This window comes from Macaca fascicularis, chromosome 1, assembly GCF_037993035.2.
Source record: "Macaca fascicularis isolate 582-1 chromosome 1, T2T-MFA8v1.1".
NCBI lineage: Eukaryota > Metazoa > Chordata > Mammalia > Primates > Cercopithecidae > Macaca > Macaca fascicularis.
Window position 1 is genome coordinate 100,979,913 of NC_088375.1, and position 15,760 is coordinate 100,995,672.

At 48.5% G+C, this 15,760-nt stretch overlaps 2 protein-coding genes across 5 annotated transcripts in view; one reads left to right on the forward strand and one right to left on the reverse strand.

Annotated features, from left to right (window-relative positions):
- KCNJ9 (potassium inwardly rectifying channel subfamily J member 9) overlaps positions 1-15,760 on the reverse strand; it is a 63,035-nt gene that overhangs the window by 15,460 nt on the left and 31,815 nt on the right. For all 4 annotated transcript variants that reach the window (XM_065543773.2, XM_065543767.2, XM_074039572.1 and 1 more), the window contains exon 3: positions 14,757-14,871. The gene's annotated coding sequence lies outside the window, so the exon portion shown is untranslated. The remainder of the gene's footprint in view (positions 1-14,756; positions 14,872-15,760) is intronic.
- The window catches only part of KCNJ10 (potassium inwardly rectifying channel subfamily J member 10), a 31,987-nt gene continuing 25,549 nt past the window's right edge, over positions 9,323-15,760 (forward strand). Inside the window, exon 1 of the mRNA XM_005541273.5 lies at positions 9,323-9,570. The gene's annotated coding sequence lies outside the window, so the exon portion shown is untranslated. The remainder of the gene's footprint in view (positions 9,571-15,760) is intronic.

Here is a 15,760-nt window from a genome sequence, read left to right on the forward strand (position 1 = left end):
TTTACAAATGCAAAGTGTTTTTGTTATTGTTATCAGTGTTATTATATCCCAGATATGGATCTATTCTTATCCAGATCCTATAAATTTGGATCAAGAAAATATGAGCTAGAGGAGCAGGAAGACATAGAGATGGACACGGAGGGCTAGAAGCTCCTGGAATGACCTGGTAAGGTGAGAAATTCTGTACTGGATAATATAAGCTCGGGAGGCAATGACTTGGGTTCAAATCCCACCTCTGTCCACTACTAGCTGGGTGAACCAATTACTTAACCTCGTTAAACCTCAGATTTTTCGTCTAGAAAAAGAACAACCATATTACTCATCTCTTAGGGGGTTGTCATGAAGACTACATAAGGCAATGCCTGACACATTGTTAGTACTCAGTAAATGCTAGCTACTATCTTCCTCTTCCTCCTCCTCCTCATTGTCTTCTTCATGGTCATCATCATGGTCACCATCATCACCATCATCTCAGGGATGTCCTAAAAGCCTCACCCTGCCTGTGCCACCTTCCTCTGTTCTGGCACCACCCTGTGAGGCCTGCAGGGGGCACCCCCGGTATACTGCCCTCTCCTCAGCTCTCTTGCTGGTGATTCTTGTTGTTCCAAGTGGAAATATCGAGTTTTCAGCCGAGATTGGCATCAAGAGTGCTGTTAAAGCCCCAGTCAACATCCCCGTCTCCTGGGCCTGGTCCTGTCACCCGAGCTTTGAGACTGCTAGCCTGCCCTTCTCTGTCCTGCCAAGCAGCTGCTCACGTTGGTTCCACTGTGCCAGGAGCTCAGAAAGAAGAAACCAAACTCCTGGGCAAGAACACATTTGCATAGAGCTGGCCCCATTTGCTGGAGGGGGCATCACTGGCAGGGCCCTCCACGAGGCAATTTCAGCCAGCCTCTCGCGTCAGTCCAGGTGCCCCTGAACCTAGCCTTGCTGACAAGGAAGAAGACCACCACTCCCTCACCTGATTCACTCATCCTGCATGTCCTAGACTTTACCTGTTACCTAACCTCAGTTCCTTATTTATCACTGAGCTCAAACTGAGGCAGCAGAACAAAAGTTTTCCTAGGCACCAGGACACAAAGCCATAGACAAGGTTCTAGCTTTTGGCCTGGCACGGTGGCTCACACCTGTAATCCCAGCACTCTGGGAGGCTGAGGCATGCGGATCGCTTGAACCCAGGAGATGGAGATCAGTTTGGGCAACATGGCAAAACCCTGTCTCTACAAAAAATACAAAATTAGATGGATGTAGTGGTATGTGCATGTGGTCCCAGCCACCCTGGAGGTTGAGGCAGGAGGATCGCCTGGGCCTGGGAGCTCAAGGCTGCAGTGAGCCATGATTGTGCCACTGCACTCCAGCCTGGACAACAAGTGAGACCCTTTCTGGGAAAAAAAAAAGAAGGAACTGCGGTGCAAAATAGAAAAAGAGCTTAGAAAGAGCCTACTGTGGCATGTCGCTTGGAGAACAGGGAACAGGTGATACTTTTGGGAGAAAATAAAAGGTTCACTTCCTCCAGCAGACACAGCTCTGAGCCGGGTGCAGGAATTGGCAAGCTGAATGCAGTTCAGTCCTCAACTTGCCCCATCAGCAGGTGCCTTTGTGGCAGCCCTGAGATCAGCCAATCTGGGGAGGCTTCCCTGGGCAAGATCATGAGACAGCTTGTGCAAAATCAGGCAAGGGGAAGAGGAAGCATGATGGGGAAGACAGGAGACAGTTGAGGATATGAGTGTAGTGGATCAGGGAGGCCAATCTTGTTGATTATAAAAATTTGTATAAATTCAAGGGGAATGGGGTTCTAGAAAACTCAGAGCAAAGATATGGTTGAAGGAGTAGATGTGGCAAATGACTGAAGCTGAAGATTAGAGTGAAATGGGGAGAAGCAGAGCACAGCTCCAGGTCAGACGGAGCCCCGGCTGGGTTCTTGAGGCTGAGGAGCTTGCTGCCTTTCTGGCTACTTTCAGCAGAGCAGGAGGATCAGAAGCCTTCTCACATAGAGTTCTATCTTGCTTTATAGGACTGGGTAGAGACAGGCTAAGATTTAAAAGTTGTATGACAATTAGAGGTGGTACAGAATTAGCCCTTACTTTACAGGTAGGAATAGGTCCCAAGAAAACAGTCAGGACTAAGACTCAGGCCACCCGACTCGAGGTTCCTCGTATTTCTTTATTCCCAGTTGCCTCCCTCCTATCACAGTGCATTGGATGTTAATGGAATTTCTATCAATTGGACCCAACTGAAAAGGTACTAGAAGTCCCTAGTTAAATAAATTCGTTTTTTTCTTTTTTTCTTTTTTTTTTCCTTTTGAGACAGAGTTCTGCTCTGTCATCAGGCTGGAGTGCAGTGGCGCAATCTCAGCTCACTGTAACCTCCACTGCCTGGATTCAAGTGATTCTCTTGCCTCACCCTCCTGAGTAGCTGAGATTACAGGCACACACCCCCATGCCTGGCTTTTTTTTTTTTTTTTTTTGTATTTTCAGTAGAGATGGGGTTTCACCATGTTGGCCAGGCTGATCTTGAACTCCTGATTTTAGGTGATCCACCCACCTTGGCCTCCCAAAGTGCTGGGATTACAGGTATGAGCCACGGTGCCTGGCCATTTTTTTCTTTTTTAAAAGAAAGAACTCTTTAGTAGGTAACTAAGTATTCCCCAACTTATGTCTTATAAATGTGGGTTTGTGTATATTGCATTTATTTAAAGGGGGTGATCTACTGACGTAATGATTCATTAGTGACTAGGGGAATATAGCTCAGTCCTTCTCTTGGATTTCTCCTCTGCAGCCTGAGTCATTCAGCTACGAGTTGCTCCACTGCTAATGGAATTTGTTCAGCACTGTGGGATGTGAGCACCAAAATGCCACTTGGAATCCTGAATCCGGTGGTGAGCCATGTCAGTCTCTGTTCTTTCCAGACTTGTTAAATACTGACTATTCTGAGTCTCTATCATGCCTCCCAACCCAAAGCTTTCCTGACTCCCTCTGTCCACATCTGCTTTGCCAAGCACAAGCCCCTCAGACTGCTGCCCACTTGTGGATTCTCTTTCCAAAACAGGTGGCACACCCCAACTCTCCTTCTCCTCTGCTCTGAGGTAGCCTCTGCCCCGTTGTAAATGAAGTAAAAGTAGAGATGAGGCCAAAGCTGGAAGCAGTGAGTCTGAAAGGAGAAGTGGAGGAGAATAAGGAAGATGCAGGCTGGGAAACGGAAAGAAGAGAGAGGGTTCCTCAAAGAGAGAAGGTTCCTCTGTCATGTTTCACGGTGGACACTGGACATTGTAACTCTGGGGAATTTTTCATACCAACATGTACTCAGGGGTCATAGCCTCTGGTTGGCAAGATTGTGTTTAAACCATGCAAATTCCCTCTGGCATTATTCTGAGACAAGCTTTGGGGTCAAATATATGTGGATTCAAATGCCAAAACTAACACTTTCCAGCTATGTTACCAGAGGCAAACCACTTAACTCCTGAGAATTTGTTTCCTCATCTCCTGATCTATCTGACATAGTAAACACTCACAAATATTAATGTCCTATGCCCCTTATTACCGATTCCCTACTGGGCTCCTAGAGACTGTTCTAGGACTTCTCTTTTGCAAACAAATTTAAAAATGAAAACCTGACATTTGATATGTACAAAAGAATATAGATGGTGGATATATGTCTATATGTTATAAAACATAATTTAAGAACAAAAACTCAATTTAAATCACTCTTTTAAAGTCAGAACATTACAGTGCTGTTGAAGCTACCTGTGTACTTTTCCACAAGCTCCCACCCCTGCTGCTCAAGGACTTATAAAGTCTTTCTAACTGCCCAGTCCCACCCCACTCTATCCTCACTGTGATTGTTAGTAGATGACACTTCTGCAGATCACTTGTAGTTTTTTAGTCTGATTGACCAGAAGTAACACGGAATTAAGGAAGTCATGAGCACTTCCAGCCTTGGAGAGGAAGATGCCGAGTTCAGTTTGGGGGCCTGCCACGTTTTTTATCTTTTTTTTTTTTCTAGGTCTTCTGTGGTGAAGACCTCCTTCACTGTGACCTGTAAGCAAGAGGCACCTGTTTGGGGTTTTAAAACAAGGGCACAGGGACCGACGTGATGAAAACATGTTGCCTCTTCCTTTGAGACTGGAGAGAAAGGTGAAGGATGGGTCAGGTCCTGGGCTGTACTGATCTTTCTGATCCTGGTAGTGGTCATATGAATGAAAAAGGACATTGCAAACAGATGAAAGAAAGGGAGACTTGACAGCATTTGTTGGCTTAATTGACATGTCCAGGAATGGGCCCAAGGCAAGGGTGAAGAGTAAAGGTCACTTATTCTAATCGACCAGGAGTAACACAGAACTAAGGAAGTCACCGAGCACTTCCACCTTTGGGGAGGAAGTTACTGAGTTCAGTTTGGGGCCCGTCAAGTCAGGATGGAAATTCCCTGCAAGCAACTAGAAATATGGAGCTCCAAAGAGAGTGTAGGATTGAAGATAGAGATTTGGGCTTCACTCAGGGACAATAGTTGGAGCTATGTAAATGACAAAGGATCAAGGGGCAAGACACAGAAAGAGAACATAAGGCTGAACCTTGAGTATTAAAAGAAGTCGCTGTAGCTTTGGGTGTGTAGGGGCAGTGGAAGAAGATGAGGCTGGAATGGCACCAGGTCCAGGTTATAATAAGCCTTCTCTTCCAGGGTAAGGAACTTGGACTTTACTTATAGATAGTTGGCAGTTGCTGAAGGTTTTAAAACTTGGAAGTGATATGGTCAGACGTGTGTTCCAGAGAGATGTATTTTACTGGTGCTTAATTACTTTTAAATAAAGAAATTCATAATCCAAAGAATTATTAGAGTGGAGGAAGACTGGAGGTAGGAAAACTAGTTAGAAGGCTGCTGCAGTAGCCCTGGTGTATTAGGCAGTTCTTGAGTTGCTATAAAGACATACCCGAGACAGCACATGGTGGCTCAAGCCTGTAATCCCAGCATTTCGGGAGGCTGAGGTGGGAGGATTGCTTGAGCTCACAAGTTCAAGACCATCCTCATCAACATAGCGATTTTTCGTCTCTACTGAAAATTAAAAAAAAAAAAATAGCTGGGTGTAATGGCGAACACCTGTAGTTCCAGCTATGTTTGAGGTTGAGGCAGGAAGGCTGCTTGAGCACAGGAGTTCAGGGTTGCAGTGAGCTGTGATCACACCACGGCACTCCAGCCCGGGGGACAGAGTGAAACCCTGTCTCAAAAAAAAAAAAAAAAAAAAGATTAAAAATTAAAACAACAACAACAACAAAAACAACAGACACTGGGTAATTTATAAAGAAAAGAGGTTTAATTGGCTCACAGTTCTGCAGGCTTTACGGGAAGCATGGTGCTGACATCTGCTCAGCTTCTCGGGAGACCTCAGGAAGCTTTTACGGTGGAAGGCAAAGCAGGAGCAGGCACATCACATGGCAAGAGCAGGAGCAACAGAGAGTTGATGATGAGGGGTGTTGCCACATACTTTTTTTTGAGACGGAGTCTCGCTCTGTCACCCAGGCTGGAGTGCAGTGGCCGGATCTCAGCTCACTGCAAACTCTGCCTCCCGGGTTTACGCCATTCTCCTGCCTCAGCCTCCCGAGTAGCTGGGACTACAGGCGCCCACCACCTCGCCCTGCTAGTTGTTTGTATTTTTTAGTAGAGACAGGGTTTCACCGTGTTAGCCAGGATGGTCTCGATCTCCTGACCTCGTGATCCGCCCATCTCGGCCTCCCAAAGTGCTGGGATTACGGGCTTCAGCCACCGCGCCCAGCCTGCCACATACTTTTAAATGACCAGATCTCACGAGAACTCACTATCATAAAGATAGCACCAAGCTGTTGAGGGACCTGCCCCCAAGATCAAAACAGCTCCCACCAGGCTCATGTCCAGCACTGGGGATTACAATCCAGCATGAAATTTGAGCAGGATCAAAGATGCAAACTTATTACCTGGTGAGAGGTAATGGTGTCTTAGACTACAGCAATGGTAATGGAATAGAGAGGAAGGGGACAATATTGAGGCTATTTAGAACACAGATGCATTGATTCAATAAAGGAGATGAGGTGAGGAAGATTGAAGAATCTAGGATGGCTGCCATGTTTCTGGTTGGGTGATGATAGTGTATCTACCACGGTAGGGAATAAATGAAGAGGATCACTCTTGTGAGCAAGGTGACATGTTCTACTTTAAATATGTTGAGTTTGAAATGGATATCTGGGTGGGCTGGACATATTGACACATGGGTGGTAGTTGAAGCTAAATGCATGGATAACATTTTTGGAAAAATAATAAGTGCACAATAAATGTCTGTTAATGATTCCATAAATCATTACGGTCCCCTTGCTTTCTCTTCTCTGGTGTTCTTCATGTTTATTTTGGAGTTCCACCAGAGCCTCCAAGCCAAGCTTGTCCAACCCTCAGCCTGTGGGCTGCATGCAGCCCAGGATGGCTTTGAATGAGGCCCAACACAAATTTGTAAACTTTCTTAAAACATTATGAGGGCTCTTTTTGTGATTTTTTTTAAAAGCTCATCAGCTACTGTTAGTGTTAGTGTATTTTATGTGTGGCCCAAGACAATTCTTCTTCCAGTGTGGCCCAGGGAAGCCAAAAGATTGGACACCCCTGCCTAAGTCCTCTCTGTCTTTGAATGTCAAGACTGTGGCCCCCTTAAGGATCTTTTGGATGTCCTATTTTTGGTAACTTAAAGTTCTTATATCAGCCTTGCAAGCTGGCCCTCAGACCATCTCACCACAGCCCCTCATCCACATTGACTTAGGAAGAGAGGGTATTGGGAGTGTGAAAAAGAAAAACTGGAAGACTGTTTCTTTTTTCTTTTTTTGTTTTTTTTTTTTTTTTATTTCATTTTGTTTTGTTTTTGGAGATAGAGTCTTGCTCTGTCCCCCAGGCTGGAGTGCAGTGGTATGTTCTCGGCTCACTGCAACCTCTGCCTCCCAGGTTCAAGTGATTCACATGCCTCAATCTCCCAAGTAGCTGGGATTATAGGCGCGCACCACCATGCCTGGCTAATTTTTGTATTTTTACTAGAGATGGGGTTTTGCCATGTTGGCCAGGCTGGTCTTAAACTCCTGACCTCAGGTGATCCACCTGTCTCGGCCTCCTAAAGTGCTGGGATTACAGGCATGAGCCACTGTGCCTGGCCTGTTTCTAGTACATTGTCTGGTTTCTATTTCTCTCCTCTCTGTGAGTAGAGTTCTCAAAAGTGTAACCTATACTTGCTGACAGTTTCTCACTTTCTAGTGGTAACTTGTAATCTGGTTCCCACCTTGCTCACTCTTCTGAAATTGCTCTCAAATGTCACTAGAGACTTTGTCACTGCCAAGCCCAATGCCTCTTCTCTCTGTACCTGTTGGCACTGTTAGAACCTCCTCCTTAACAGTTTCTCCTTCCTTGGATCCATGACATCTCACTTTCTTTGTCTCCTTCCTGCCTGTCTGGTGGATTCTCTTTCACTCTTTGGGGGTCCTTCTTCTTCCCATCCCCTAAACATAGGTATTCCTCACTCTCTGTGCCAGGCTCTCATTTCTCTGTGCAGTATTTGTTGGGAGCTACTCTGTTCTCATGGCTTCAACTCACCCTGCCCTGGCAGCAGTGACCTCCTTTCTCTCTCTGGTTCTGACCTCTCTCCACAGCTTCCAGCTCTGAACTCATCACTTCCTCTTTCCCCACCTCAATCTCCTCACCAGGTGTGATCCACCCCGCAGGTTCCCCTATGCCCATGAATGACCTCGCAGTTCTGATCACTTGACTTGAGACTCTAGTATGATCTCTGCAGCTTCCCTCTTTTGCTCATCATGTCCAGTTGGCTTCAAAGATTTTTCATTTTCTTTTGGTTTTTCTGTACTCCAATTCATTTTCTGTGTTCCACTTTTCACCACTGCCACGCCGACTTGGGCTCTCATCTCTTCATGCTTATATTTTTGCAATTGTTTTCTATCTAGTCTACTTGCCTACTATAACCCCTTGGTTCAAACTATTTTGTCACCTCCAGATTAATTTTCCTAAAATTCCATAGCTTTCTCCTACCCCGTCCTTCCCAAGAACCTTCAATTGCTCTCCATTGCCTACAGAAACTCTGGCCTGACCACAAATCAGCACAACTCTGTGTTTTTTCCAGGTGCTCCCCTAACACAAACACTGCCTATGGTGCCTAACCTTTAGTCCAGTCCTTCCAGCTTCTCCAATGAGGCTACTTGAATGGACATTTACTTATCTTATGACTTTTAGCGGTTAAACTAAGCTACATTCCTAGTTTCTTTCCTTTTTTACCTGAATTTATAGCAACTCAGTATGGTAACACTGGTTATTGATTAGCAGTTAAATGCTTATGATGATCAGGAATGAGGAAATAATTATATTCTTCTTTAATAAATGCTGGGGGTGGGGGTGAATTAAAACCTCTCAAAACATAGATTCAGGAAATTAAAGAAGTCTTTGGTGATGAAAGGGTTGAGAACCATCACCCTGCACTCTAATCTAGTAAATGGGACAGTTTGATGCTGTTTCCCAAGTGAACTTGTATTTTCACGTCTCCCCAGGACGTTCCCTCTGCCTTAAATGGAACAGAGTCCTGGGGACCATCTCTCAGCACCTGAATCTTCTGCTTCCTTTGGGACCTTAATCAGATATTACCTCTTTCCTCCCACATCTGCTAGGAGCCCTTTGAGCAGAATGACCTCTCCCTTTCGCAGCCTTCAGTACCTCCCGCACTTAGCTGCGGGTTCCGGCCTTATCTTTCCTTGCAGAGAAAGCCGCTGCAGGTGGGCAAGGTGTGCTATGCATCTCGCACCCAGCACCGCACCTGGGACTTAGGAAACGGTGAACAACACGGGAATTGTGCCCAAAGATACAGTCCTGTGGCCCAGGGAGCCCAGGCCTACTCCGCCCCAATCTCACTTCCAGGCGCCGCCTTCGGCGCTGCCTGCAGGGCCACTGGGCGGGTACTGAATTCATTTCCACTTCATTAACTCGGCCCCAGTCCCGCCCCCCGGCTCCAGCTCTCGTAACCCATCTCTGACAAGACCGCCTCCCTTTTCTTCCTTCTCCCTTCCCCTGTCACCCTGCCAGCTCAGCTCCTATCGCGTCGCGTATCGTCTCTTCATCTCTCTTTCTCCCCGGGTCTGTCTGGGTCTCTGTCTTTGGGTATTTCTCTCTGCGCCTGCAGCTGTCTGGGTCTCCGCTTCCTTGCCCCGCACGCCCCGCCCCCTGCCCAAGCCCCTCCAATCCCGGCGGCTCGAGCCTGGCGCTCCACTCTCCCATTGGTCCGTCCGGAGCCCCACGCCCCCGCCTGCCCGGCCCCCCTCCGGGCCCCTCCATTCACACAAAGTTTGGCTCCGGCGCTGCGGAGGGAGGGGGCGGCCCGGCCCGGCCCAGCTCTGCCCCCGGCCGGCCCGACCCCGGCCCCGGCCCCTGGACAAGCCCTTATCTGATCCCAGCTCCGGGTTTAAGAGTCCTGGCCAGGACCGTCGCACAGCTCTGCTCCTTACTCCTGTCCGCCCCGTCAGTCCATCTGTCCCGCTGCCCCGCGGCCCATCCAAGGGGCCACTCCACCTCGGACCCAAGGTAAGACCCTGGCCCTGATGAAGGAGTTCTGCCGCCCCGGCCGGGTCCTGTCCCCCTAACTCTCCAGAGACATCGGGGTCCCAGCTCCTCAGTCCCTACCCTGCCTGGCCTCAGCGGTACCGTCTTGTTCTCCTGCCTCCCGCCTTGGGCAGTCCCAAACTGAGCCTCCTGGGAAGGGCTCCCCACGAGGACACTAGCCAGGCTGGTCACCTCAGCCCTTTCATCTAAGGAAGGGGCTTTCCCGATGCCCCCTCCCACTGGGCAGACCACCAGTTGCATCCCCGCTCCTCTAGTTAATACAGTGACAATCACACATCACCTGGCGCCCCATACACAGGCACAGCAGACAGTGCGCCTTCCTCCCCATATGGACAGGTTACTCCCATCCCCAGCCCCTCCCCCACTCCCCATACAGTGACAATCACATAGTGACACCCATGATCGCTAGTTCCTACATGGGGAGAGAAACAGATACTGGCAGCTTAGACCGGGGAGACACCAAAGCCTGGTGTGCTCCAGACCCCTGCCCACCCAATCTCTTCCTTCCATTCTGAGTGGCTCCCATTTTAAGACATCCCTCCTCATTGCCCCTCACCCTCACCCCAGCTGTTTCAGACTGAGATTTCCAGAAGGAAAGGAGCGAGGCCACTTCTGCTAGAGTGAGAAGGGCAGATTGGGTTCTATAAACTCACCCTCCAGACGGAGATGCCCCTTCCCATTCCATCCCTCCTCTCACCAGAACTAACCTGGGGCACCTGTGTTACGGAAGACATGAAGGATGGAACTTCCTGATTTGGGGGAGGAGAAAAAAGAATCCTTCTACCAGGAATGGGTAGAAGGACAACACTGGGAAAAAGTGGGGGTGGGTTCTGGTGTCTTGAGGTTTAATTCCAGTGAGTGCCCCAGGCAGAGTGAGGCAGATGGGGAAGTGGAGATGGTGAAGAAGCTGGTGCAGATTTGGACCCCAAATAAGTCAGTGCTTAAAGCCTGCTTCTGTTGCTTACCAATACAAATTCTGACTAAAGATGTTTGGCCAGTCTGCTCTTGCTGTGGTGTTTGAATTTCTTTTCTCCCCACTGGGATTGCTTTAGGCTGTCTGGGTGAGAGGGAGATAATGACAGGAGATTTAGGGCCCCCGTGTGAGAGATGGCCTTGTTTAAGGGTGCTGAGGAGGGCCTGGAGTGGTTGTCATGAAATCAGCCCCAGGAGGGGTGAGCAGCCGCCACTGAGTTCAATTTAGTTTCATCCTGAAACTCTCTCCCTAATCTCCAAGGATTTTTGAACATATTCCTGGCATGATGGTGGGTACCATCCTGTGCCAAGTGGTAGGGCTTGTACATTTCTCTGGGGGTAGACTGGGTATGGGGGACCAAGTTTGTAAGGAACCAGGCATCCTGACTCATAACTGGTTCTTTAGGGAGGAAGAAATGAGGGAGGAGGGGGACGGAAGGCATCATGCCAGGGAGAGGGTCCAGGGCTAGATTGCGGAGGCAATAGGCACGGCCCAGGCAGTGCCAACTCCTTTCCCCGCTGCCTCCCCCAAGTCCTTTGGTGGTGGTGGCAAGGGAGGAAGGGAGGGAGAGTGTGTTGGGGGGTGATCTGGGCCAGTCCAGCCTCCCAAAGCCCTTGCCAACCTGGGTCCTGAAAGGAGCTGCTGTTTTCTGAGCCATCCCCCCACCCCCCAGCCAGAGCCTGAGCAGCCAAGTTGTCTCAGCGGATATCAAATGGCAATGACTCCACTGATGGAGGGTGGGTGGGGAATGGGAGTGGCAGGGGTAGCAGGGTTATGGTTCCAGTCCCTCTGTGGCTCTAATGCAGAACCCCTCTGCTATCCCTTACCCTGAGGAAAAAAAAATCCGTCTCCCCCAACATCTGACCCACATCCAGTCTATGGGTGCATATGTTTGTGTGAGGGGATTAGTGATCTGCACGTTGGTATCCCCCACCTCCTCCATATGCCCCATGGAACCACATTCTAGCTCCCTCCCACCTGCATCACTGTGCATAAGCTCATTTACAGCTCCAGCTTGGTTGGCGTGAGCTACAAGGAAGTGACTGGCAGAGGACCCAGGGACCTTCCTTCCCTTGACCTTCCTGGGGACCAGAGAGGCTGGGACACTTGGATCACAGTGGGCTCAGATGAAGTCCTCTGGAGTCATTCTGTGATTGGTGGGATGGGCATTTAAAGCTCTAGCGGGTGGGTCATGCAGAAAGATCCGTTTCCTCAAAGGATACTCCTGAGCCTCCTAGTAAAATGCTTGGTTTCTGCACACAAGATGGAAAGATAGGCCGAGCCTCCTGCCATTGGTCAGGAGGAAAAGAGACACTGGGCAATGGAGTCCCTAAACTTTCCTGCCACAGGTTATTTAGGACGGAAGAAGAAAACCTCCACTCTCCCTCCCTTCCTCGGCCTAGATTCTTCTCTTGCCTGACTGGTCAGTGCTACTGTCCAGGCTGAGGCCAAACTGTCCAGGATAGCAGTGGGGCCCTGGAAGGGGGCAGAGAAGGAATCAGCCAAGGCACATCATTGAGAAGAAACTACAGAAAGATTGGAGAGGAAAGGGAGATTTAAAATCTAAGTGTTCTAGCACCCAGTGATGGGTGGTTGGCTGGGCAGCTCCTGGGAATGAGAGTTTGCCACGTCACCTCAGACTCTGGCAGGCTGAGTTCAATGCTTTTCTTCCCTCTTCTGAGTTTAGCCTACATGTTTGCCACCATTCTTTATGGAGAGAGTGCATCTGGTGGCCCCTCTTCCTCCCCTCCCCCATCAGAACCTTGAAAGGGCAAAGAGAAAGGGATTGTGGGAAATGCCCTCCCGTGGGTGTCTGCCAGCTTGGAGCCTGGATTTGAGGTAGTGGGGGAAGGGAGGGACTGGCTCTGGAATGTGAGAGAGAAGTAAGAACAGAACTTTGTGGCATGGAGAAGGAGGTTGGAGAAGCAGGAGCTAGAGGGGACTGAATCAGACCTCCAGCCTCCAACAAGGTGCAGCACAGCAAGAGTATACGTGGCCATTGTGCAACTTTTCCGACGGCAGAAGACCTGGGGAAAGGATTGTGGCTGTAGCTGGAAGGACTTAGGTTAGATCTCAGGAAGCACATCCCAGAAAAGGAAAGACATTTGAAATGGAGACTGGGAAGGAAAGAGAGACCACTTTCTGGACCAAGAAACCAAACCAAACCAAAACAAAACCCACCAACTGAATCCCCAAACAAAGAAGCCCATCCTTAAAGCTTCCAAGAGGAGTGATGGAGCTCAGAGCACAGGGATTATTGTGACAACTGTCAGGGGCCTCTCCTGGGTGACTGTTGCACCTCTCTCTTGCTGTTCCAGGGTTACTTTCCGCTCTGAGAGACAGCAGGCACTATGGTTAAGAGCACAGCCTTGGAGTCCGACTTTGTGGGATTCAGTCCTAGTTTACCACTTAGTAGCTAAAGAAGTCTCATCCTCACAATAGGGCTCATAACTGCTGTGAGGATGCACAGTGACTATTATAAAGGGCTTGGAATGGTCCTTAGTCTGTAAAAAGTGGAGTTGTGGGCCATTACATTTCTCCTACCACTCTAACGTTTTCTACTCTGTCATCTTTCCTGGTTCCTAGGCTTTGTCCCAGCCCTTCGTTGTGGGTTTGGTTTTGTTTTGAGATTCTGTCCTAGGTTTTTTCTTCCCACCCTTCTGGAGTTTGAAAAGGGAGAAGAAGTATCAAGTAGTTTCAGATGAAGTTCCTCCCTTGATTCCAATAGGCTGGGCCTTGCTTGAGGTGGGGTCTCCACACCGACAGCCCCTGTTTTCCACAAGTTTTTGCCAAGCAGATGTCCTGTCTTCAGATTCAATAAATGAGAACTGAGCTGTTGAGCTTTCACCAAATAGTCTCTTTTCCCATTCTCAGCAACTTCTCTTTCAGTCAAAGACTTCTGTCAAAGACTTCTGTCGGTCAAAGACAACCCCCACATCTCATTCCTACTGCCATGGCCCTGCCTATCACTCTTTTCTTCCTCATCCTGCCTCTCCCTCTCCCAGCCCAGGTTTGCCCCCACAACTTCTCTCAGATTTATATGCCCTCCTCTTCTTGTGTCTCCTGATTGGCCTGTTCATCCCATCAGCCTGGATGCCCACAGCAGCCTCCTTAATGACCTCTCTGACTCCAGCCCCCTCTCTCCTCGATTCCTTCCCTGTACCCTATAACGAAATTATCACTGGAATTATCATTATGAAGCATCAGTTTTATCTTGTCTTTTCCCTACCCAGACACATCCATTGGCACTGGATAAAAATTTCCCAATCACGGTCTTCAAGAGACTTTATGTCTTTCTCCCATCCCCTCCAGCCCCACATCTTGTGAACTGCACTCCTCAGACCCTGTTCCTGGGGAGCATATCCCAGGCAGTCTCTGAGCCATGCTCCTCCCCGCACTCTGGGCCCTCACAAAGGCCATTCCAAGTCTCACCCCTCCTGCAGACCTCTATTCTCCTGTTTCCCTCTCTGCCCTGCCATCTTGCTTGTCACTTGCATCTGCGACTCGGCCCAGGGTTCCCCATGCATGGCGATGTTGGAGGAGACATCTTGTCTCCCTCATTAGCCGGGGGTTTCCTCTGGGGTAGGGTCTGTGTCTCTGTCAGATTGGCAAAAGCATCTCTTCTCTCTCTGGACCCTCTGGCACCCAGCAAAGGGCCTGGCTTCTAAGACACAAAGTAGCTACTGTCCATTTGACTCTAGGTAGGACACATTTCTGATTGCTTATTCTTGGGGGAGGAGCCTGACTTTGGAGGGTGATGTGAGCATCCCGCAGCAGGTTGTGTATAGGATCCTACTATCTAATTCTATAGGAGACCTCAAGAGAAACCCCTCTCCTACCAACGACCCCATCCTGTAGACAAGGCTTCACCCTAAGATTACAAGCCTTAGAACACCCAATTTATAGTCTTTTAAGCATTGTTGCTCCACCCACCCCCCCCCCCCCCACACAAATGCAGGTCTGTAGGCCCCAGACAGCCTTTCTCCCCTCGCCACGGCGCTCTGACTCCAGCCCGATGCTGGGCTTGTCAGCAGCAGCGTCTGGAGTGAAAAAGGGGGATAAAGGTTCAGAGTCTAGTCTGAGGCAGCCCCATTGTCCTGAGCGTGCCTCTGAGCAGGGGCTTGCAAGGTGGGAGACACGTGGGGTCACCTCCCAAGTGGGGTATAGGTCTGACCTCTTAGTGTGGCATTCTCCCTGGACCAGCCTCCTCAGCTCCACCTCTGATCCCAGTTCCAAATGGTAGAGCCAGGCACACTCCTTCTCCACATGTCTAAACCTCCTGGTTGACCCTGTGATAAAAAAGATATGGGCAACTGGTAAGAGGGGAGGGTGAGTGTGTTAAAGTCTAGAGCACTGGTTCTTAAACTTTTTGACTTCAGGACCACTTTACATTCTAAAAAATTACTGAAGACTCCAAAGAGCTTTGGTTTGTGTGGGTTCTATTTATGAATATGTACTATGTTAGAAATGAACACTGGGACACATGAAATAATTATTAACTATTGCATGTTAACAAAATGATGTATTTTTAATGAAAAACAGCTGTATTTTCCAAAGTAAACACACAAAAAATTAATAAGAAGAGTGACATTGTCTTATATTTTCACAAATCTTTTTAAATGTTTGGCTTAATCAAAGACAGTTGGTTTCTCATCTGCTGCTGCATTTAGTATGTTGCAATATCATATGTCATGTAGCTTCTGGAAAACTCTGCTGAACACTATGAAATAATGAAAGTGAAAAGGGCAAATACTGTATTGTTAGCGTTATTACGAAGACAGGTTTGACTTTGTAGAGTCTCCAGAAGGGTCTCAGGAACCCTCAGGAACCCTTCAAAAGGGTCCAGGGAGCATACTTTGAGAACTGCTAGTCTAGAGGAACCTCAGAAGACAGTTTCAAAAACCTGGGCCAATTTGAATGTCCTGGCTGATTTCCTTCAGCTGCCATGGTCTTTCGAATGTTCTCACTAGGGAGGTATTATGGGGTAGTGAACCATCATGTAAGTTCTACCTCTGTTCTACTACTCACCAGCTACGTGGCCTTGGGCAAATTATTAATATCTCTGTGCTTCAGTTTTCTCATCTGTAAAGTGGGGCTTTAAAAAGCACCCACTTTTAGAGTTGCTGAGAATTAAATGACCTAATAGGAAAGGGCTCAGTGTAGTGCTCAATGATATGA